General features: G+C 44.6%; 1 long non-coding RNA gene across 1 annotated transcript in view; it reads right to left on the bottom strand.

Moving 5' to 3' along the window:
* The window catches only part of LOC138405403 (uncharacterized), a 41,772-nt gene extending 32,489 nt beyond the window's left edge, over positions 1 to 9,283 (bottom strand). The window contains exon 1 of the long non-coding RNA XR_011239151.1: positions 9,145 to 9,283. This is a non-coding gene — a long non-coding RNA (uncharacterized lncRNA). The remainder of the gene's footprint in view (positions 1 to 9,144) is intronic.
* Between the last annotated feature and the right edge of the window lie 17,135 nt (positions 9,284 to 26,418).

Genomic DNA, 26,418 nt, shown 5'->3' with positions numbered 1-26,418 from the left:
CCGCACTCGACACACAAACTCTCTGCATCTTTCTAACAAATTCCCAGAAAAGGCTTTTTATTGTATAAGTGTTGTGGAGGCGGGCGGAGGTACAGGTGGCGGGGAGCTCACCCTGTGATCCCAGCGGCTCCGCCCGCCTCCACAAACTTAATAACACGCAGGAGGACCACAGGCTTTTATATTAAAAGCCATATATTCTGATTAATTCTTCTCTTCGTGAATTCTACGCTTTGAGGGAAGAAACAGACGATGGACTCGAGGAAGAGACGAATAAATCCAAACCTCAGGACGAGTTTCCTCTGCAGGAAACAGGAAATCATCAGTTTTCCTTTCAGATTAAATAAACACGTAATGTTAACCGTTTTCTTTAAACTGTATTTAGATATTATTCTGAAAATATATTTTCAGAATTCTTTTTTGTGAAAATATTTGTCTTCAAAATAATCTCATGTTTGGGGAAATGTTTTTCTCTAAATAAGTATTTAACACGATACACGTATATTTTCTCAACATGATGTAATATCCACAACATCAAAGATCTGTCAGTTCATCCATTAATAAAAAAGTAAAAGCATTTCAGAAATACAATCAGTATATACTTCAAATATGATTTGATTTAATTCTGAAAACAATTAATGAATAACGTATGACAGCTTTACTTTGAAATACATGGAATAAGACTTAGCTTCATTTACATCGTTTTCTTTATCTAACATTTAATTGAAATCACGTTTTTTATCTGCAGATAATCGATCAATCGTTTTCCTCAGTGTGACGTCTCCGTGTCCCGATCGTTTCAACTGTTGAAAACAGCAGACTGCTCCTTTAAATCTGAGTTAATATTCACGTCACTGATCCGTTTCATTCTGAGCTGATATGAAAAATCAGAAACACTCGTAAAGTGGGCAGCTGCAGCTCGATCAAAGTGGCTCATTTAGGTTTTTATGAAGCAGCCGAGAACTGTGGTTTCAGATTATGAGGGAGCCTGTGAAGGCGTCATGAAACATCTGTGATGATCCCTGTGCTGCGGAAAATAATTCTTTATGTCCATATGTCAGTGTGTGTGTGTGTGTGTGTGTGTGTGTGATGAGGAAATGACTTCATCAGAAATATTAAAGTGTCAGTTTCACACATTAACTGTTCAAACAAACTGGTCGTGGCCCCGGGGCCCCTCCCTCCTGACCCCTGTCGTAAATGACAACTTCACACACCCACCCACCCACGCACGCACGCACACACACACACACACAAACACACACACACACACACACACACACACACACACACACACACAGACCAATCACAGCTGACATTTTCAGTTGATTGACAGAAAGTTGATAATTGACTCGTCGTCAGTTTAAATCATTTAAAAGCACAATTACTAAAATTGACCGGATGTTTTTTTGTTTCAAAGTTTTTATTGATTATGAAAGAAAATGATTGTTGGATGTTTAAGTAAAATGTTTTCAGTCTTTAACATGAAGAACACAGATTAAAAGTTCTCCTGATCTTCTGCTGTTCACACGTGTAAACATGAACATTTGAAACATGCGTGTTGTTCCCATGTTTTTTAACATTTTAACAAATTAATTTACTTGTCACAAAAAAATTGTTCTGTTGGTGTTTTTGGGTGTTTAGACACTCGTCAGTTCTAAATGAATATTTTTTATCTTGTCGTTATCACTAAGAAATAAAATCTAAAACTTTGTGAATTTAGACTAAAACATCTTTTTATTTTGGAGGAGTTGAAACAGTTTATGTCCATATGTCTGTAGATATAAGTTTTAATAACCAGGAACAAGCTGCTGCTTCACATAAACGTAAAAAACTGTTTAAAAAGTCATTTGTAAGTTTGCTGGAAGTTTTCAGCGTGAGGGAGGGGTGAGGAGAGGGGGGGGGGGGGGGGGGGGGACTGTGAGAAAAACACACAAGCTCATACAACAGCGATTCAAATCAATTTCAAAGCAGAGCTGGAAGAAATTTGTGTACGAGCGAGCTCAGGCTTCCTGGTTCGAGGAAGAACGAGTTCACAGAGGGGGGGGGGGGGGGCAACCCAAAAAAAAAAAAAAACTTGTCCAGATTCCGACTCGCAAATAAAAAAAGCAAAGCAATCAATCATGTCGGAGAGCCCTCATTCCTCGCTGCTCCTTCCAGGCAGCGGCAGAATGAAATCGGACAAGACCAGAATATGCAAACTTATTCTCTCTGGACGGCGAGAGAGAAGGGGGGGGGGGGGCCACCACAAAGATAAATGGGCATTCCAGGGGACGACACAGGGGCCCGTTAAAAGTTTACTGTCACAAACACTAATTAATCACCACGGCGGCGGTGGCTATTAATCATATATTAATGAGATGGTCTCTTTACTTTGGCCCGCCCAGGCCTCCTCTCGGCCCTGTGGCCCCTGGAAGCCTCGCTGAGCAGAAAGCATCCTGGACTCAATTAATCTTCTCGCACCTCCGCCGCCGCCGCAGACAGAGAGCGTCAGTGAGAGCAGGCAAACAGCGAGGACATTTAAACTGTCCACGGTTCAGACGGGGGGGTTCAGGACGGTTAATCACCTGAGGGGGGGGCGGGGGGGTTCTGTGACGGTTGGATTTCACCGTGGAAACAAAGTCACTGATGTCACACGAGCACTCATGTTGTGGTAAATCTCACCCATTCGCAGTGCATTGTGGGTATCAGGGTGTCTCTCAGACTCGCAGGAAACACTGGACAGCCTCAAAGTATTCAATTACTAGTAAAAGCTTAGGATCCACTGAAGTATCAGAGTGAAACTTCCTGTCGTCCAGGAAACACAGGGCGCTGCAGCTCGTTACAACTCAAATTACAGATGAAGACATATTTATGATAAACGTACATTTTATAAACTCAAGGAGGCGATCGACAACTTTCCCAGTTTTTCCCCCGATGCATCGTGTTCGATGCCGTGAACTCTCCCAACAGAAACAAATACACAAATGTTCCTGGTCGTTTACACCAACGCACCAAAGTTCAACATCGTGTGTGGACTAAAAGAAATGAGCGGATCTCAGGAGGAAGCCGCCATGTCGTCCATCTTCATTAAGTCGACTTTGTGTGTGTGTGTGTGTGTGTGTGTGTAAACTGTACAGTAAAGCACTTGGAGCCATCACGAAAAGATCTTTATAAACGCAGAGCATTTATAAATATTATTGATACTCTATCAGCTGCAGGTTGACGTGAGGTGAGTGTGTCGTGATGTAAAAGCTGCCGCGGCTCGGTGGCGGTCACCGCTCGCCGCCACAGACGCCGCCTCATTAAGGAGAATGGAGCTAAATGAAGCGCGGCGTCACTTTCCACCTGCAGCGTGGGCCGCTCAGGAGAATGAGCCAAATGGAGTGTGAAGTTAGAGAGCGGCGTCCGCACAGGTTTAACACACAGGCTGACAGACTGCAGCACGCACGGCCTCGAGTAATGAGCCCTGACAGAGCTCAATGATTTTACATCCACAGTTTAAAAACAGTCACATCATACACCTCCGACCAGCTGACGATCTAACGTCCGGATGTTTTGGTTTCCTCCTCATCCTGATGTTTCTCCAGAGAAATGAAGAACGTCTCACTTCATCACGCTTTGGTTTCACAGCCGTGATGAGTTCATGTGTTCAGTCTGCAAACCCCCGCTGCTTAATTATGTTTTAAACACGTTCCGCTCAGGGTCAGACACCGGGAGGCGGTTTCTTAAACAGACCCGTGGTGTTCGTACGAGACGAAGCATCGACAGAGTGAAACGTGGAATCTAACAGACGATATCCACATCGTACGTGAACCTGAAGACAAACTGCATCAGGAGAGAACCAACTGTTAAATCATCATTTATAACTAAATCAGCTTTAACGTGTAACTGGACTCACAGATCGTTTTCATCTTCCAAATGAAAACTGAGAATAAAAGCAGTCACCATCCACATGTTCTCTGTGGTGACCTTGAGCTGCTCTGACTTCACCTTGAGTCCACACACACACACACACACACACTCTCTGTTTGTTAATACCATTTTAAACTGATCAGTAATGGTCGGGAATCAAAGTGCGATCGGAGACCAATGATCATAATGAAGCACTCAGGCGGCCATCAGAATAATCACGGCGTGTGGAACCACAACAGAAAGCGTTTCCATCAGCGACCTCCGCTCTGTGACACTGATCGCTAATAACGGCCCTGAGTGCAGCCGTGACATAATAAACATGCGACCCTGTGGCCAGGTTTGTCACAGAGACGTCCTTTAACTGCAGAGACGCTCTCTAATTGGTTTGCCTCCCTCATGGCGAGAGCAGCCCCCCCCCCCCTCGTAATTACCCACCAAAGGAAGGCGTGGAGTCTGCGGCGTGCAGGTCCGAGCTGATGGCTGCACTCGCCGTCCTTCAGTACATTACCCAGAGATCACCTGGGGAGGGTGACACAGATAGATCTCCCTCACGCTCCCCACGGGGAAGAGAGATGGCTTAAAAGCAAGAGCGCCATGAGAGACCCGTTGACCTGAGGACGAGGGGGGGGGGGGGTGCAGGGGATGATGGGGGATAGAGGACGAGGGGGTAATCTGCGCTCTGTCTCTGCTGCTTTAATGAAGGACACTGCTGCAGGACGACTACAACTCCATATACGATGATATAAAGTAAAATAACATTTATAATGTTTATCACACTTTATATATTAACACGATGTTCACATCTGGATCTGAACAGCTGCAGTAAAGTGTATAAATCAGTAACCATCAGTGGCTGTACACAAAGACGATCAGTGGCTATATTTGAGAAATATTTACTGAATGTGTACTTAAATGTCCCGTCTGCTAACATGGAGGAGGTGGTCTTATGACCTATACAGCAGCCAGCCACCAGGGGGCGAGCCCCATTATTTGGTTTTAGTGTTGTGACCATGAATCTTCATCTGGAATAGTCTTGTGTATTTCTACTGTTGTTGTTGTTGTTGTTGTTGTTGTCGTCGTCTTCGTGGACGTTGTTGTCATGTGACTCCTCATCAGAGGAACTCTCAGACTCTCGGACTCTGTGGACTCAGGCTGTGATGTAACAGTAACAATAATGTTGTGATTGGTCGGCTCCAGGCTCTTTGATGACACGCGTAATGAGACGTCTGGGGGAGCAGCTCAGCGGGGGAGGGGGGGTGAGACCTCCCACATCAAACAGAGTATTGCCCCCCCCCCCCCCCCCCCCCTGAAGACTTCACCCTCGACTGTGTGAAGACGATGGAACAGAAAACAGATAAAACTTCTCCTGAACTCTGGTTTTGTTGAGTTCAGTGTGTTTAATCCTGTGTACTCTGACTGAAGTATTACATGATATTACTGTGTAAGAGGGTGTATGTGTGTGTATGTTGTGAGTACTCCTTGTTATTGTTTGTGTGCAGAACGCAGAACTTTTTACAAAGAGTCTGTGATGCAGAGTGAAGTTAGAAAACGTTGTGTTCATCCTACCTGGTTTATCTGCACCAAAGATTTAAGAGTCAATGTTTTTCATCAGATGAAACTGAATCTTGTGTTTCTGCTCACGTGTGTGGTTCATATATATAAGTTTGACTGATGTTATATATTTTTCACACATCGTTTCAGAGTTAAACAACAAACTCATTTACTCTGCTGAAGTTAATCTGAGGACCTAGAAGAAGACATGTTCAGTCGATGAAATGAACAGTTGTTGACAGACGTTTGTGGAATGAGTAGGCGGAGGAAATGACTTCATTTTTTCTTAATTGATTGTGTCTCAGCTGCACATGAAATAAATTGTAAAATTAACGTTCCACATTTTCTCTTCGTTCACAGTCGAGATCTAAAGGAAGTTAAATGTCAAGTTTAATGATGGATGTTCATACGAGTCAAATAAACTGTCAGCGCTGCACGTTACTGCAAGAACAAACACAGCCGTGTGTGTGTGTGTGAGAGTGTGTGTGAGTGTGTGTGTGTGTGTGTGTGTGTGTGTGTGTGTGTGTGTGTGTGTGTGAGTGTGTGTGTGTGTGTGTCAGTTTACTCAGCTTGGGAACTCCATGTTACAGATGTCTGCTTCTCGAGGGGGGGGCTCATGTCACAGGAGGAAAATATTATTTCAGCACTGACCTCCGTTTGAAAACGCTCTGACTGAGTCGTGACCTCGCAGGACATCGTCAGCCTCATCAAAGACGCCACCGCCATCACGCATCACTCTCATAGCACTACGACACACACACACACACACACGCACACACGCACACACCTGAGTGTTTTCTGAGTTTGTGCTCAGAAACGTTCAGCGTCTGTTTGAGTCGACATGAGACGGCGGCGTCTTGAATCTCTGTGGTATTTACTTTAGACGTCTGAACATCTCTCCACACATTCACATCAAAGCAGGAAGTATATTTTAAAACTCAGTGTGACTTCACTCTCCTGCCTTCAGCTGCAGGAGGCAGAGTTTCTCACCGAGCATCATCCAGTTCACTTTGTCGTCCTCACACACGGAGGCCTGCACCACAAGTGACATCATTTCCGCAGCATGGTTACAACTGGTCGCACACCTGCACTTTTTTAAACGCGGTGCGTGCGCCGAGCACAACATGGAGGAGGGACAGGCAAGAGTCTGTGAACAGGTTCATCTCCACAGACGTGACCGGTTATTAACGTCACATCAGCGTGAAGCTGTGACTCAGGACTCAGACGGTGATGCTCTGCTTCTCAGAGAAACAGATTTAATCACCAACGCATCACATAATCACATCTCACCACACTGAACTCTGGGAAAAGTTTCTCATCGCAGCAGACAGACGTCTGTCAATCAATTTTCTTCACACGTTGACCCTCGTCCTCATGTTTCCTGAACGATGTCTGAATGAATGAATCTCTTTGTGTGTTACCACAACAACTCAGAGGTTAGAGAACAGCATCAGGTCCAGAGAGCCTCATTTATAAAACATAAAACAAGAGCTGATATCAAGGTGGAGACAGACCACAGCAGTGAGTGGAGACAGACCACAGCAGTGAGTGGAGACAGACCACAGCAGTGAGTGGAGACAGACCACAGCAGTGAGTGAGAGTGAACACGACACAGAGGACAGTAACCAGGTCGGATTTAAAGTCACAGATTTGTTTCTCATCCTCAGAATGTGAAGGAACTTGTTTTAGATCTTTGTCCAATTGAAGGTTCTTATCAATCGATTGAATCACACCAGCACAGATAACGCTGTGAAGTGGATCAAAAATGAGACGTGTGAGGGGTTAACGTGTCTTCATCATGTCTCTGTCACATGTCATCGTCCCATGACTTTATGGACACGAGTGTTAGAGCCATGGAGACCTGTGTGTGACCCGCGGCGGAGCGAGATGTGACGAGCGGCTCATTCACCGTGAACGTGTTGAACAGAGGACGAGTTGTTAAAGAGACGAGTCCACAGGTCGTCTGTGATCAACGACTCACAGACGATGAGTGACTGGATGTAAAGATGGACGACTCCCCGATACGACCGCTGCCATCTGGTGGTGATGGCGTAGTTGGCATTCCGAGTCTGTTAAGCAGTGATCATGGAGTGGGGTCGCGTCAAGGCCCCGCCCATACACACTATCGCAGCTGTCAATCATGACGTCTCTGTTTTTATATCATCGATAACTAATTAAACCGAACTGATCAGAAACCTCAGAGATGAGAACGAGCTGAAACGACAGAAACATCTTTACAAACATTAATTTAACGTCTACTTTGATTTTTTTTTGTTTGGTCCATGTCCCATCTGCTAACATGGAGGAGGAGGGGTCAATACTGCAGCCAGACACCAGGGGGCGACAGAGACGAACACTCTGCTGATTAAACTGTTGGTTTATTTCATTATCAATTCACTGAATCATTAAAGTCTTTTACATGTGGGACGTGTAGCAGCTGGTCAGTCATTGGTTAACTTCACCTGTCACTCTGACGGCTTCTGTCTTTTCTGCTCGTCCCCAAAAAACAGGGCAGATGTCAGTGCCCCCCCCCCCCCCCCCCCCCCCCCCCCCAACACACACACACACACACACACACACACACACACACACACACACACACACACAGAGGACGAGTTACTTAAACGCTGCAGGGTTGATCCAGTTTGACGGAGGTGTTTTTAATCTCTCTCTGGAGTTGATCCATAAATATTTTGGCGCTGGACGTTATTTGCTTCTTTTGTTCTCCTCACAAACAGAACGATGCTCGTGTCATCAGGGGACAATGATTCATCCTCTCTGGCTCAGAGTCTCATCATCAAACCTTCATTCACTCACAAAACAAAAGCTCAGTGTTTCCATTCACATCACCGGACAACATGTTGCAGGATTTAAAAAGGAGTCATCGACTTATTTATATATATATTATATATTTATTGCTTTAACTTGCTGATAAATCATCTACCTGTTCTATTTTATTCTCTCGGTTTCTTCATTCTGACTTTCTGCTGCTGAAACAAGTGAATTTCTCTGAAGTGGGATAAGTTAAGTTTTTCTAATGTTAACGTTTTTATACTTCTTGTACTTTATGTTGTATATTTTCTATGTTTTTAAATGTGGATGTATTTTTGCTGTTTGAGAAGAGCCAAAGGTAAATTCCACAGATGTTGACAATAAAGTTTAAAGAATCAAAAGAATAAAAATTAAAAATCATCAGTTTTCTTTGAATTCAGTTTGTTTGATTTATTCAAAATGTGCTTCTGATGAGTTTGTTCACTGACTCAACTAAATGATGGAGTTTATTCTGTATGTGACTAATTGTGTTGTGATGAAAATGAATGTGCAGATGAATATTATTATAATAATTCAAATACAAACATAATGATTTAATTTAACGGATTTCTGTTTTTATATCGAATGTTTCTGATTTGATTCTGAAAAACTCAAGTGACATGAACAGAATAAAAACATATATATTGATTCTTCTCAAATGTTTCAGCTGCAGATTCTCTCACTACTGTTACTGTTATACACACACACACACACACACACAAAGACATGTACACACACACACACACACACACAAAGACATGTACACACACACACACACACACACAAAGACATGTACACACACACACAAACACGTTACTGAAACTGCGGAGTCGTGTGATGTCACAGATCCCAGCTGTATGAACTTCCTGTGAACTCCTGACTGGGTGGGTGTACCTGCTGACGACTCGTCCTCTGGGTGGGTGGTCCCTGACGGTGTGGGGGGGGTCAGGGGGTCGGAGGTTGAGCAGCAGCCATTGTTTCCAGACAAAGACGACGCTGACGTCGTTCATTAAGTAAATTAAAATCTTCACCTCCATCAGCCTCCATCTTCCTCTCTGACACTGAGACTGTCTACAGAACACCTGAGGACACACATCACATGACCTGTCAGCAGGACAGAACCAGGACCAGGACAGAACCAGGACCAGGACAGAACCAGGACCAGGACAGAACCAGGACCAGGACAGAACCAGGACCAGGTTTAACCAGTTAAAGTTACCCATCATCAGCTCAGTGTTGTGAGAACAGGTTGTCTCGTGGTCTGTGCAGCTGCTCAGGGAGACGTAGTAAAGGTTCTGATGAATTCACTGCTCTGTTACTGCGTCATATAAAAACTAACTATGAAAACATGGTGTAAAAGTGTCTGTTTTATTGGAACGAGTGTGAACATGATGCTGAGGGACGTTATTCTAACGAGGAGACGTTCAGACGATCTTTATCACACGTCTGTGACCACACACACACACACACACACACACACAGTTTAACTGAGCTACTGTTTGTTCTGCAGCAGTTTAATAAAGACGCCGGGTTCAGCTCAGCGTCACATATGAACATGTTCATCACAGACGGACGTTGGACGTCTCAGAGGAAAAGAATCCTCTGATGAACATTTAGGAAAAGAGACTGAAAATAAAATCGATGCTGATGAACATGTTGAATGTTTTGAGTTTGAACTGTTCAAATGAAAATTAAAACTCTTCAAAGTTATAAACGACCTCTTTAATTATTTTCTATCATGTGAAAAACTATCGTCAGCCTACAAGATGTTTCCAGTTATGTTTGTTGCTGCTGATCTGAAGCCTCAGTTGTTTGTGGTGAAACTGTCTCGTTATAACAAACTCTTCTCGTTATAACCTGATACTGATCATTTCTTCTTCACTGGTGCAGCAGCAACATGATTCCTAACAACAGTTTCAGATTAATGAAGTCCAATTATTCGTGTCCGGCTGCTCCTCCACCCAAAGTTTCTGTTTTTATTTCCCACTCGTTTACTGCGAATGATAAACACAAGAATTCCAAACCTCTTCAGTTTGACTTTATACATAAAGCTGCTGCTGTTTCCTGCTTTTTAATGTTTCAGTTTATTTCAAACCCAAACGGCATCATAACTTCTAGACACTGGCTCCATCCCTCTCTGATCAGCCACACGTTCGTCTTTAATAAAAACACTCTGAGTATTTTGGTGTCACATGCAGATATGAGGACGAGCTGGACGTGTGCGTTCAGCGACACCTCGTTAAAATACCAGCTGAAGCCGCCACAGTAAACCTCCGTTTGTGTTAGATGATAAGAATCAATGGACCCAAGAGTCGGATTCACCCACACAGACTAATATTATTGTTACACATGAGATTGTGATGTGACGAGACGCTCATGTCAGAGAACGACTGAAGAAGCACCAGTCACGTCTTCATACAGTGAAGCTGCTCAGCTGCTTTAATAATATACAATAATAATGAGGACAGAAGACAAAGAAGAGGAAGATGAGGAAGACTAAGCAGAAGAAGATGATGGTGGACAAATGAAGAAGACCAACAAGAGACAGAAGAAAAGAAACAAGAGGAAGATGAGGAAAAAGAAAAGAGTCACAGAAATCAGCTGATGAATTTATGAGTCGATGGGTTTTTCATGGAGAGTTCTTCATTTTTCTATGTTGCAATAACAACACGGATGTGTGTGTGTGTGTGTGTGTGTGTGTATGTGTGTGTGTGTGTGTGTGTGTGTGTGTGTGTGTGCGCGTGCGCGTGCGTGTCTGACCTGTTGAAAATGAGGCTGTTTAATTAAGTCACTAACAAAATACAAATCTCAGTAGCTCGGGAAATAATTGTGCGACGCTCATTAAACATTTTCCATCTGGAGCCAATTAGCTTCTCTTTAGCCTGTGGGGGGGTGGGGGGGTGGGGGGGGGGGTGTTATAAATGAGCGGCGGTTAATTGAAGCGAACAGTCCGAGCCTGGGATGAACTGAATTACACCACGTCATTAAAATAAATACATCAAATCATTATCTGACGGAAAATAAATGGAGTGAACGAGTGTCATTGTTCTTCTGAATTAGTTCCTCCACCACTCTGAGGACATCGCTCAGCGGCGCCCCCTGCAGGACTCATCCCGCCTGCAGTAGCAACTGTAAAAATACATTTTACACCGCGTCGTCCAGCTTCACGCAGCGACACAGAGAGCGGAGGTGGAGAGTCACCGCAGCTCTGGACTGAACGACGGAACAAAATCTCATTTCTGTTTTCAGACGGTCACGTGACTCGCTCGCAGACGCGTCCTCGTCCTCTCTGACAGATTACTTCCCTGATTTGGTGAAAAGGGGGAATCCTTCCTTTTTTTACCTTGAACTCTGCAGACGAGCGTGTGCGTGAAACATTTCCAGCTGAATTGATAGTGACCTGATTTATGGGCCTTATTGCGCCGTATAATTAATTTTATGCATATGACTTCCTTTACAATTACCATGCGGGCCGATTGGAGAAGTTCACTGCTTATATGAAGACATCAATAATTGCAAATTCATCAGCGGCAGATTGAACATCTGCATGAGGGAGAGATTCAGTAAAAGGGCAAAGGCATCAAGTCGACTGAACGCAGTGAAGACGTGAGCGGAACAAACGTAAAGGACGTTTACAGAGTCAGCGTTTTGTCCTCGCCTCAAAATAACAACGTCCTCCTTCAGCTTCTTATCTTTTATTTAGTAAAACAAGGGTTTCTTAAAACTGATGAGCAGGAACAAAACTGAGAATTAAAACCTTTTGTCACTGAAGATAGTTTAAATTTTCAATCAAGCAAATGATAATATAAGTTAAGGTTTCACTCGAGGACAGCATATATATAATAATGTAATATAATAATAATCTCCACAGTTAAAAACTACAAATTTAAACAATTAATTATTAATTAGTTATTTTAAATGTTTAGCTGATGATGATGATGAAATTACAATAAAGTTGTTGAATCTGGAATTTAATATAAACACATTAAAATCAGAGCTGAGATTAATTTATCAGTCAGGTGATAAAAATCTTTAACTGATCAGTAGCAGCCTGTAAAATGTTTAGTAGAAGTTCTATGTTATTGTGTTTTCTTTTTATTTATGATAAACTTAATTGTTAAACTGTAAAATATCAAATATCAAACCTCTTTGTCACAAAGGTTTGAAAACAACAAACTGAAGATTCAAACACTTGAAGAACGAAACAAAACTGAAATCTACTGAAAAACGAATTTAGAGTCATAAACAAAGGAACAGAATTAAAGGAGAGTAACTTCATCACAGAGTCAGGAAACCTTGTTCATGGTTTGAACTCTAACCTCCTGTTTTAATGCCGGCTTCCAAAGATGTACAAGACATGAAGCCACAGCAGCGACATGTCTGCTGACGGAGAGAAGACGAGACGGAGGTGAAGCGGCAGACGGACCAGTGGGGGTGATGGAGGAGTGTTTCCTCTCAGGCGTCCGTCAAGTGCAGCTCAGCCTGCGATTGGACGTGAAGGCTGGGTCATGTCCAGCCCCGTGACCACAGAGAGGTCAGAGATAATGAAGAGCGCAGCCACCGAGCACAACAGCCTGATGGGAATCTGAAATCTATTTCTGTTCATTCATCAATGAAAACTGATCAATTACAGAAACTTTCACATCGATTGAAAACAGATTTACAATTCTCAGATATTCAAACAAGACGTGGGCGGAGTTTCTGTCATCGTCCATGAATCCGTCGATTGTTTTTGATTTGACTTAAGACCCGAGAGAAAAATGATGATGAATCAATAACTGATCAAACAGTAGATAAAGGATCGATCGGCAGAGACGTCACGAGCGTTTCGTTGCTTTGTGTCACATGAAAACTTGAACCAACGACTAGAAGAGAATAAAGACACGTGGATGTTTTCAGATCAGGACCCGACAACTTTAAATTCATCATCCCGTCACTTCCACAACCAAGTTCAGAGAAAATCCTTCTCAAAGAATTTTATATTAAACTGACCAGAGACGGAGTTTGTTAAAGTTCGACACATCTGAGACTTCCTGTTGTCTTCAGCTAGCTGATCATTGAAGACGAGGCCTGAAGGACGCCGCAGATCTGACCAACACTTCCTGTTTAACACATGACCGCGTCCTGTACTGACAAATAAACATGTGCGATCCCGCAGCCCGTGCTCCGCCCCCTCCGCTCTGTGACCTGACATCATCATGTTTAGTTCACATAATTGAAAACCTTTACGCTGTATATACATCACCTCCTGACGCTGCAAAACAATGAGTCGCAGTGTAAACCAACACGCTACCGCTAAACACGCTCAGTGTCATCAGCAGCTCTTTATTAAAATCTGATGGAAAAAACCTGCGGCAGGGAAACACGTCGGCACAGAACCGATCTGGATGACATGAATAATTTAGCTGACACTAAAGGAGGTAATATAAATGCACACATATATTCTAATCTTTTCGCCGGCGATGCGTGGATGCTGTGTTTCCCGCCGCCTCCGTCTCTCTCATGTGGAAACGCAGCAGATGCCCTCGGAGCTGAATTAATCCAGAAATGTATCTCCGCCTCAGAATTATTCACATACCGACGCATGATAATGATTCCCAGATTAATCCGTGACGAGAGCTGCTGCCTGCCGTCTTTCTTTTTTTTGGTTGTAAGACTGAAGGTAACTTTTTTTCCCCGCTGACCTTTAGCTCGACAGCGGTCTCACGTCGCCGCTAATACCCTGATGGTCGCTGACACCTGAGCGGCGCTCGTTCCTGCAGCCTGTCACACAGGAATCCCAGTGTCCCTGGAAGACAGCACTCTGGGAACTGGTGTCCTCCGTTTGTCCTCATCTCAACCAAAGTTAAAACTTCAGAGTTTCCTGAGTCTGTGCTGCAGAAAACATGGTTTTATACATAACATTAAAATAATAAACTCATAATATATGATGATACATTTAGTATCTAAGGTCAGGAGTCATACTAATTAGTTTTTAATGTTTTTTAAATTTGTTTTATTTGTTCCTTATTTTTGTCTCTTTATCTGTTCACACTATAACAACTCATTTCTTGTTTTATATTTTCCGTCTGCAGACTATGAATAAGGACACGTCTCCACTTCCTCCTGAATGAAACTCAAACACCTCAGATATCAACGCTGTCGTACGATGATTTACAGTCAGAGTCTGTTCAGCTGTGATCGTGGAGCGGAGCCCTGGTATTTAGGTCCCGCCCATAAACACTCTCCAACAACAACAATCAGCTGTCAATCATGACGTCTCAGCCCATTTCTATATCTTAACTGATTAAAACCAAACTGATCAGAAACACTTGATCTTTGAGAAACTTTTATTTAACGTCTGCTTTGATTTTATTGTTTGGTCCCATCTGCTAACATGGAGGAGGTTTATGACCTGTACTGCAGCCAGCCACCAGGGGGTGATCAGAATGTTTTGGCTTCACTTTAGTGAGCTGTCATGTCGTCCATCTTTGGTCCTGCTGGGGGTTTTGGACTCACTGTGGTCACCGGACCGTCGTCCTCTGGGGATCATGAATATTCAAAGACAGTGCGGTCGTGGTGGTGAGGAGACGCTCACCTGGACGTAGGTGCGAGCGCTGCAGTTTGCACCGACGCTCCCCTGTGCTGCGGAGACCGGGGGAGCTGGTGCTCTGCCAAACGGCAGCAGTCACTGTGGAGCCGTGTGAATCTCTGAGGCGACGGCACCAACAGATGGTCGGAGCAAAACAGCTCATTTGGACACTAACAAAGAGCCACCGATGATTTAATGATCATTTCTCATTCAGCCATTATTTATATGGGCATATAATCAACTGACACACAATCTTTCATTTGTGCGCAGGCTCTTGTGCGGACAGAAGGCCACGTCACCGAGACGTTCTTCTTGTGAGGAGGAGAGAAGCCTCAGTTGAAGCATCAGCGCTCACCATATTCATGACGTGAATCATTATGCTGATGATGAGCTGGTTTTATGACACACCTCGTTCAATTAAACGAGTGATAATGAATGCGTCCCCTGACGGGAGTATTTGTTGTCGCTGGAATTGCGCCGCTCTGATTTACATGGCAGACTAATTTGGTTGAGAGGCGGATATAAAGAAGGTCAGCCCCCCGGTGGTGAGAGGCGGCGTGTAAAGTCGTGCTCCGACGATGTTCGCTACAACACAACAGGAGGCAGGTGACGGAGCTGCCGCCTCTAAACGAGCAGGTAATGAGTTGTACAGGTGTGCGGCTGCGTGCGACCCCAGGTTGGGGTTAATTAATGAAGTGATCGGGGCCCAGGGAGGAGGACGCGAGGCTTCCTGTGCGGCCCCGGCAGCGGGTCACAACACTGACAGATGCCCTATTACGATGTTAATGATCACAGGCCGCGGGTCAGATAATCATATTCAAAGCTTTTCTACCAGATAACAATCAGAAGCCACTGATGGGCGCCCTGACGACGACCAGCGCTTTTACAGCATATGTGGCACACACACACACACACACACACACACACACACACACACACACACCCCCTCCCCCCTCCACTGTTTAAACTGAATGGTTCAGTCACTGGGGGGGGGGGGGGGCAGGCCCTGAGGACCGATCAATGTGATCAACACCTGATACGATCTTTTCTACTTGGCTGGATGTCACAGCACGCGCCACACACACTCACCAGGGACATGGACACACACACACACACGCGCGCGCACACACACGCACACACACACGCACACACTTCCATGGTTTCAGAGGACATAACATTGACTGAGCTTCATTTTTGGAGACTAACTCGAACCCCACCTTTTACCTGCACGTCCCTGACATGAACCTTAAACTAAGATTTAATCAACTAACTATAACCTGAACTCAACCTAACCCAAAGATAAACCTCATCTTAACCCTAAACTCGCCTTAAGATGAACCTAAACCTGAGATAAACGTTAACAGAACCTTATTCGAACTTTAAACTGTGTAGTCACTGACCTCATGGTCCCCACAACATGAGTAACACACACACACACACACACACACACACACACAGAAATGCACGTTCCAGCTGAAACAGTGAGTCGATCACCGATCATCGATCAGTGATTGATGAATCTTTGCTGACGACAGCGTTTCCAAAGTATTTGCTGAACAGATCTTTGACTTTGGGCCTGATGAGAGTTTAAATTCCTTCCTTGGAATTCACATCATCACCAGATGTGAGACTACAGGTCCCATCATGCTTTGTGGATTCAACAGAAATCCCCCTTGTTTTATTTCATTTGTGGTTTAACGACACGGAGCCTTGACGAAACAATCCCATAATGCATCACACATTAACAGTCATGTGACTTTAGCTGCTGATGAAGTGAAAAATGTTTGTTTAACAACTGAACGTGTGATTGTGAACACGCCGCCGCTGATCGGCCTGAGGTTTGTAAAAAAAAATGTGAAAGAACTCACGATGAGCACACGGAGGCGTCGGAGAGGGAGGGGCGAGCAGCGGGCCGTGATGTAGAAAAAATGGAGAGAGCAGCGTTGAGGCCAAGAGGCAAACGGGGTGAAATTTATTTTTCAACCTCTGTCACGAAGGTGCATTAATCTAAGAACATCCTCCAAGTGTGTGAACGTGTGATTTCTCCATCAGCGGCCACTCCCCTGCTCCCTCATCCCAAACATTAAATATCACCTGCCGTGATTAATCCCAACTTAATTAAATCCATCAGCCAGACAATGGCCAGCCAATGAGCTGTGTAATCATTCACACAGTAAATTAAAAGAAGTAAAGGCGGCTCTGTGTTCTCCGCTGACAGAGATGGAGAGGATGGAGCACAGGGTCCCAGAAACTCAGCTGGAGCTGGGGGGTCGGCCTCCACCCCGCACAGCTCATCCACAACACACACAGCTACATACAACATACAACATACATGTACTCTGTGTGAGCAAAATCAATAAAGAGAAAATGTGCTTTCATGTTTTGAGTAAAAGTACAAATACTCAAGTGAAATCCTTCATTTACTAGAAAAGTAAACACTTTTTACTTCATTATGCAGAACGGGTTTTTGTCAAATATAATTTAGTAACTGGAGTCTGATCAATAAGTAGATGATGACACCAATATTTAGAAGCAAAGAATTAATAACAATACATCTATGAAAGTAACTTGTAGAGGTGAAATATATATAAAAATATTTGTATTTTATTTTATTTTATTGCATTACTGATTGTATTTACTAACTTACACTTTATTTTGTGAAGCACAAAAAAAACCTTTTTTTTTAAAGGGTGCATCAGAAATTAAGTTTATTATTCTAATAATTATTAAAACTAAAAAGAAACCACTAATATTTAGAACTCAAATTAATTAAGAGAATAACGTTATTTGATTTAAAATATAAACATTAATTTAAAGGAATATAAAGTAAAAGAAAATAGAAGATTTAATTCAATAATTCATTCATCCCGGAGATAACGTGTCATTTTAAACCAATTAGAAAAAACATAAAAAGTAGGATATCGCTTATATCGGCCCAGTGTCGGCCCTGACGCTGATTGTGATTTCAAGATTAATTAAAATAAAACTTTATTCTAAAATGAAACTTTATTTTACAGCTGCTGATAACGTGAAATCTATCTTTGGGGCAGAGTGTGAGAAACGTCATGTGAGTGCACCTTCACATGACGTTAACAAGTGAGGCAGCGACCGATTTATTTCTGCCAACACACACACACACACACACACACACACACACACACACACACACACACACACACACACACACACACACACACACACACACACACACACACACATTCATGTGCTGCGTGTAGACACAGACACACACTCTGCAGCACTGATCTTCACACTGTGAGAAGGTCAGAGCGAGTGTCGGCCTGCAGCAGCAGGAGAACAGATGTTAGTGAGAGGATGATCCTGCACACACACACACACACACACACACACACACACACACACACACACACACACACAGCTGGGATGTTAATGCCAGCAAACAGGATTATCCTCAGAAAGGATTTCTCTGCTAAGCATTTCCTCTTAATTAGATTTCTCCATCTCAGGGAAGAATTGCCTTTTAGCGGCGAGCGCTGCCACTGAGGAGCTGTTAGCTGCTTATAACTGAATTAAACGCATAATTAGTGACACAATTACATTAGCACGGCCTCCATTGTATTTGTGTGAGTGAAGGGGATGGAGAGCGAGGGGGCGGGGGGGGGGGGGGAGCAGATACTTTCAGGAGAGTGAACGCTGCCAACAGGTGAGCTGCACGTGTAACACATGACCACCAGGGGACGCTCAGAATCAGTCATGTGACCAAACAGCTGATGGTTCAGGTGAGAGGCCAAAGTTGTTGTCCAGAAATCTAAGGTTACACCCACACTACGACGTTTGGGTAAACAATGACGCCCACGTCCTCTTCCTGATTGGCTCTCATCAGTCACATGAAGTCGCTGCTCTTACTTTTCACCTTCACCACTTCAGACTGGACAATCTACTTCCTGTCGACACCACATGACCAGTGTATGTAGCCGCTTAGCTTAGCATAAAGACTGGAAACAGTTAACAAATGTTCAGTGTAAAGAAACGTGACGGTTTTCTTACTTTATTTATTTGACACTGTACAACTGAAGGTTTCTATAAGAGGCTCGCTGCTGCTGCTGCTGAAGCTCCTCCCACTGCCGCTGACGTCAGTGGTTCAGGTTTTGAAGCCGTGGCCACATCGCTGAGCAGATATTTTATCACGAGTCGTCACACTCGACTCAGATCTTCTGTATCAAAGTCCATCACATGATCCAGACAGAAATTTAATTTCCTGCAAAACAAACAAGCGCCACAAACACGGCGTCCAGCAGGCGACCAATCACAGCGCAGCATCTCTCTGCTCACGTATGTGGTGAACATTTGAAAGTCAGGTTCTGTGGTGTTCACATTAACCCCTGACGTCCACGATCTGGTCAATTCATCATTAGTCGTCACACACACACACACACACACGGCCTGAACATACACTGAGCACACGCCCTGCTCCCACCTCTCCCCTCCATCCTCGGCATGTATCCCTGAACCATTCATCACCAGGCGGCCGCTGACAGTGACGGATGGGTCAGCCCGCCACTGGCACTATCCCAGCCTGAGACTCATACGGCAGCAGCAGCGGACTGACAGCTGGAGCAACATGTCAAGTGGTGGAGAGACTGCAGCCATTAATAACCTCCATCACATGACCGCCGTGGCGTGGGGGCCTGCGCGGGCTCAGGGGCGTCCACAGGAGATGTCACAGCGAGCGGGGAGGGGTGACAGTCATGGACGCCTGATCTTTAATCAAGTGTGCGGGGATGATGGGTAATGAATATATCGCTCACAAATTGGAAGGTGTGCGGCAGGCGGGGGGGGGGGGGGGGCTGATGGTCCATCTGTAGATTCCTGTGACCCTGGGGACGAGTTCCACTTAAAGACGAGTCGGCTGCTCTCGCCTCAAGTGAGCACGAGTAACGTGTCCTTCATTCAGTGACGCGAGGCCCGACACAGCAGACCTGGAGTCAGTCACTTCACAGATCTCAGGTTTTCATCATCAAGTAATTCACACGAGGCAGCAGCTAACGGCAGCTAATGGCAGCTAAAGGCAGCTAAAGGCAGCTAAAGGCAGCTAACGGCAGCTAAAGGCAGCTAACGGCAGCTAACGGCAGCTAAAGGCCAGTAAACACAGGTAGCAGCAGCTAGCAGAATTGATTACGGCTCCTCTTCTGCATCCTGAGATATTTGTATTCTTCCGGTTTCACGTCCGTCACGTGTTAGAAACATTTCAGGAACATGTCAGAACTTCAGTTAACCAGACGTCAGAGCTTCAGCTTGTGACTCGCAGACGATAAAATCCAGAAACGGGTGAAACTAAAGAAGCTGAAGGTGAAGAGGAGTCGAGCTCTGAAGTTAATCAGTGAAATCTCTACAACTGACTGCAGCTCAGTGCTGAGAGGCTGATACCATCTCCTCTCTTTGAATTAGAGCATTAATGCAACAGAAGCATTCATGTTTAATTGACTTTCACCTCTCCTTGTGCACTGAGCTGATGTATGTAAAGCAGCAGGAAACTGCAACTGTCCACACGAGTAAACCGTTTATTTCCGAGCGGCCTTAAAGAGCCGAGATGATCCTTTAATCCAATTCTACACAGCAATCAAAGATCCATGAATCAGGCCCATTATGAGCGGACCTGTGGCCGAGCGCAGCGTTTTGCATGTCATTACTGGGGGGCTGCGCCTTAACAAAGCTGCTTTTAATGAGATTCCACAAAGCTCCAAATCAGGCCATCCCACCATGCATCCTGGATAATTCACTTAAAAATAATTCATTCCCAAAGACAATCGCTGAAGGTTTGTCCTCCCGACGACCACGCTTCACTTTCAACCTTCACAGCGAAGAGGAGGCCCGTTCCCCGATGAAGAAATATCATTATCCGTGCTGGGGACATTAGAGAAGGGGGTCGCAGAGTGATTAACTCAGATGTCCTCAGTGTCCCAGACACACAGATGCAGATTTGGCAGAAAGAGGCCGAGCGTCCATCATCCCATGGAAAGCTAATAAAATCAGATGACGCGGGGCTAATGCTAGCAGCGCTCACTCCTTTATGAATAGGAGAATAAATATGATATTCAATTACTACTTTATACACACAGAGAATTGAATTAGCGAGACTCTGCAGGACAAATAGAGAAATGAGAATATAAGAGCAGCCTCGTTCAGAGAGACGCAGCTTTAACGTGGCGTTCTGTCAGCCGCCGAGCGTCTGCTGAGGTGTTCACACTCACATCTACACGCCTTCAATTACCTCCGAGCGCTTTACTGTCACCGCCGCTCGATACATCTCCTCCAGGTGAGCGCACGAGCGTGCACAAGACAGATGAACATATTGTGGCTCACATCTTTGCCGGTTCATCCGTTATGGTTGTGAAATTATAAATTGGATTTGGTTTGTATGATCGAGTGCAGAGAAACATCCATCAGGCTGCTGTACATGTGGCTTTATAATGATGTTGTTGAACTGACACACACACACACACACACACACACACACACACACACACACACACACACACACACACAGATCTGGGGATAGATTCTAATGATTCACTCTTTAGTGTTTGTGCAGCTTCACTTTCCTCGTGTTTTTATTTTACTCTGCTTCACGTCACTGCTGAGGATAATTAACTTTATACTGTAGATATGATGGATACAGTTACTTAAGTTACTGTTACTTTACAGAGGGAAACTGATAAAACCATCAAATGACTGATTATTTTAAACAGACCAACACCGTGTAAAACATCTGATCAGCTACGACATCAAAACACAAAGACGACACACTCGTCTCCTGATCTGATACCAACACGATACAGTTTGATATTTAATGCGACTCACTATTGTGATTTATTGCAAATGTGTTTTCCTTTTGAAGAATGAGTTTCATTAAATATCTAGACTGTGGTGGCGACATATTTAATTTGTCCCTTCACAGTTTCATAATGAAGCAAAACATTTTGTACATTTCTCATAACAGATCTCTAACTTGGAGCTCGGCTCCGTTGCTGCTTGTTATTTACTCCTCGCTCGCACCATCGCCCTTTTTTTTTTTTACCGCCCATGCACTGTGGCATCGTGCAGTTTTTTCTCTCACATGAGAACTTCTTTGACGTAGAACTGACATATAAATCATCAGTAAATGATTTGTGATTCATTAAGGCCGGAGTCACGATGTTTGACTCTGATTGTTGCAGCCTCATGTTCTGAAGGAGCTCGTCTCACAGAACAAACCTGACGCTCTCCTGCTCTAAATCAAAGTTTCGTGAAGCGACAGATGGGACGTTTTTCTCCTCAGATCACTGCAGGATTACGAGGAGACGAATATCGACTCTTGTTGAAAGCTGGCGGACATCAAGGCCGGGCTCGTCCGGCGGCAAAGCGGCTCAGACACACCCCTGAGAGACGGACAAAGTGGCACAAGCCTGAGCAACGGCGCTGAGACGAGACCACCTGTCAGAGCGGCTCTGACGGGATGTGTGGGCGGCGTGTTCCTTAACCAAAGCTCCGACTTTCTTTAACTAAACTCTCCCATCTGTTGAGAGGCTATTGTGAGCAGAGTAATGCAGCTGCAGAGGAGCAGCTTCTCTTTCATTAACACTGAACAACACGTATTCACCCTCCTCCTCCTCCTGCTGTTATTCAAATACTGTTACTAACCACTGATTTATTCATTGGCTTTACACACACACACACACACACACACACTAACACACCCACCACGACCTTTTCCCCCACACACCCGGCCGACACTCCACACTCATCCTTTCACTCCTCGACACGTCTCGTCGTCCTCTTTCTTTCTGTCCGCTCAGACCTCCCAGCGTCCAGCTGTCACTCTCACCAACAGGAAGTGTGGGCGTCGGGTTTTCGGTGCACTCAGAACGCCACCTTTAATACGATCTCTTCAAAACTAGTAGAAATATCAAGAAATACACGCTGACCCTGAAACAGCTGTTTGAATATTTGATCTATGAATTTAGACTAAAGAGTGAAGACAAAGCAGGTCGTGACCTGTGGACTTATTTTATAGATTTTTAATGCCTTTTAAAATCTCTTTTACGGTTCTTTTCTTCTTAACATGAACCAAACACTAAAGTAAATTCCTTGTAAGTTGAAAAACATAATCCTGAGTCTGTCTGAATCTGTATGAACGGAGCCACAAATAAAGTTTGACAGATTCAGAAATATGTTGAAATATTAGGTGATAAATCTGCTGGATATTTTCTTAATGAACTGATGGTCCATTAAAACGTCAGAGAAAGTCCAAGGTCTGGTCTTTGAAGAGACACAGACTCGATTGAGGGACGAGGTTCAGGATGAACAGAGTAAACCTGGTGGACGGACGTGGGACGATAACTTCAGGAACAACACCTGAAATTATATCTTTCCATTTGAATGTCTCTGAAACTACAACAGAACCAGGTTCAGTCTGATCCAGACCCAGAACCCCTCCCCTGAGGAACCGTTCACACCTGATGTTCAGGTTCAGACTGTGAAAGTCCTGAGACACAACACGACCTCTGATCTGTGTGACAGTTACAGGACTGTTGTGATCCACCGTCACCTTGACGTCCTGATGAGGACGTTACAGCAGACGACAGGACGGACATCTCGTCGGTCTGTGTGTGATCTGCTTCCTGCCGTCGGCCTCTTTGTGGCTGATTTCACGGCACGTTCACGGCCGTGCTGAGCTCTTTGCCGAGGCCTGTGCTCTGACAGCAGGGGCCTGACAGCCTGTCGTCCTCTATACGAGACAGATACCGCCACTTAACGCAGCCGCCTGAGGGAAATATGGCCTCTTTTATGACGAAGGATTTAAGTGATGAGTTAGCGTCAGCGGCCATGAAGCTGTCAGGCCGGCCGGGGTCACACCCGACACCATGGTGGGAATCAGCCATCGGAGTGGGTGGAGGAGGGGGACGAGCAGCCCACCCACAGTCCTTTGCAGGGTTTTAATTCCAGGCTGATTTTTGTTATGCAGCCCCCCCCCCTCCCCTAGAACAGTTTTACAAGCCCCCCCCCCCCCGAAGCTGCTGTCTGACTGCACTCGGCTCGCTGTAATAAAGTGACCATTCATCCCGAGCCCCCTTTCACCAGCTCACTGAGGGCGGGGGGGCGTTGAGGGTGCGCTGGTCGTGCAGAGCCGAGCTCGTCCGGCTGCATCAACTTTAATTGATCTTCAGATCCGAGGACGTTTCCTGCGACTTCCTTTGTGGCGACATGAGATTATGACGAGGACGAGTGCAATCGAGTGTCGGACACTTCAGAACATTCAACTCAAAATATAAACTTCATCTTGATTCTCTTTGATGAATTTAATCACAACTTTTATTTTCTTCTTATTTAGAGTAAAAACCTGCTGAAGTTTTATTTCTGGTTTCATAAAAGTGAATGAAAGAAAAAGCAAAACCTGAACATTGGATATGAATCTAACATCTTGTCTGTGGAGCAGATTTATTCATGTCTTCCTGTTGGACAGTCTCTGTCTCTCTGATTAATCCTGAATCAAAACAGATGAATCTAAATCTACCTGTTGATGAAAGTGCGATAAATAACATTTGCCTCTGGCTGCGTCTCCGACAGTCGTACAGTCGTGGTAATCTCCGTGGTGACTGCAGCATCTTTTAAACAGCGGCTCGTCACTGCAGTCACTCTCCCTGTTCATTTCCTTAATTAGGAGTTTTAGTTGTTGGGCTAAATGTCTTTTTAATTCATTAGTAATATCTTTGTAATTAGTGACTATTAGTGTGATCGGCTGAGGACAACTTTCAGGTGGCTTATCAAAAGCAAATTAAACATCATCAACAGACTAATGTGGGTTTGATGGTGCCGCGTTCAGAGTCTTAACTAATGATGGCGCTCGGCTCTCAGGCTGAGTGGCCCCATTAAGTCAGTCTGCCCAACTTAATGTTCAGAGGTGTTAACAGATTGATTCGCTTAATCTGTTCAACTACATCAACAGTCACTGTGTGTGTGTGTGTGTGTGTTTTAACCAATTTCACAGTTCGTAGTCACGCACAGTTAAACTCAGTTTTGGGCCGAGCGAGCCCGTGATGAAGCAGGGTGAGGGGGTGGGGGGGAGCTGGTGGTCGGTGTCGGGCAGAATGAAAATCTTCAAGTTCATTCAGCGTGATTAAACCCGAACGGGGACTTTTCTTCCCGGCTAATTATGTGGAAATTACAAAGACAATAAAGCATCTGGTAGTCATTCTTCCTCTTTCACGTTTTTCTCAATATTGTGACAGGCTGATGCATTGTGGGAGACCCCCCCCCCCTCTGCCGCCACCGAGCCGGCGCAGAGCTGAGGTCAGCAGAGAGCAAATAGATGAATTTATAACTTTGGCTTTTCACGGCCGAGGAGCAGGGATCATTGTCCCTGTCTGCCCCCCCCCCCCCCCCCCGCCCCTCTGCTGTTCCACCCCAGAGACCACCACTTATTCTGAGGACGTCCAAAAAACTCAGCCTGGCTCAGTAACGTCCCCGTCCCCCCCCCCCAACGCCCCCTCTCAATGACACAAAGAGGAGAGCAGCGAGAAAGACTGCGAGGGCCACCCTGGTAACGGCGCCATGTTTTCTAATTCGTGTGGAAACTGACAAGTCACAGCGACGACGCTCACAATGAGCAGGAAGTCATGTCCGACCATCACAGCCTCAACTCCGCCCACAGAGAGAACATTTAGAACCAGGTGATGGAACGTGTTCAGAAGTGAGGAGGTGAACGATCAGCTGAAACGAGAGCAGAGCAAACCAGTGGAGCTAACGTAGATTCTCACACTCGGAAATTAGCCTTGAATCACAGCCGCTGTATTTACCAGCATGATCGTATATATATATATATATACTTCTATTGTGTATATACAGTATATATATATATATACTGTATATACACAATATGAATTAGTATTTAAGATTAAAAGACACTAGAATGAAACATCAGTCGGTGTAAAGACAGTGAAGCACAGAGCTGTTTGTAGAAATTATGGAAATAAAACATGAAGATGATGCTTCAGGTCCCAGAAACTGAAATGAACCTTTAGTAAGTGAGTGCATTCATAATTCCAGGGTTTATTATTATAAAAGTGTATAATTATAAATATCACCAGGGAGCCACGGCCTTGTTTCAGTCGATCAAACCTGTTTTCTTTTCTTCTCACCTCAGATCCACCTGGTGTTCAACATGTCTTCTTCTTCAGCTCTGCTTTAATTAAATGTGCACTTCATTAATGTAAATTGTGGTGGTGGTGGTGGTGGGGGGGGGGTTTAATGCCCTTGTTGAAATTCTGAAGAAAGTGCAGTGGCCTCGCGAAATGCTCCAGCATCGTTGCAAATTAGATTAGGGAGCAAGAAAGGCAGTAAAATTAGAATGATAATGGTTGATATGGCTCCCTGACAGGCATGACTATTCAAGGATCAATGGGATGTTGAATGCTTTGGCGGAGCCCACTTCTCAAAGGCCGGGGGACGAACGTCAGCCTACAGATGTGCCTTTTGGAAGCACTTGAAATTAGTTTAATTTGGTAAATGGTAGGGATTTAGAAGCTTTTAGTCCGACTATAACAAGACAAGAATACATTGAAATGTTTTGCCGTTTCTTT

Source organism: Paralichthys olivaceus, chromosome 18 (assembly GCF_024713975.1).
Source record: "Paralichthys olivaceus isolate ysfri-2021 chromosome 18, ASM2471397v2, whole genome shotgun sequence".
Taxonomy (NCBI): Eukaryota; Metazoa; Chordata; class Actinopteri; order Pleuronectiformes; family Paralichthyidae; genus Paralichthys; species Paralichthys olivaceus.
The sequence above is the reverse complement of the archived record's forward strand: the minus strand, read 5'-3'. Positions and strand labels throughout refer to the sequence as shown.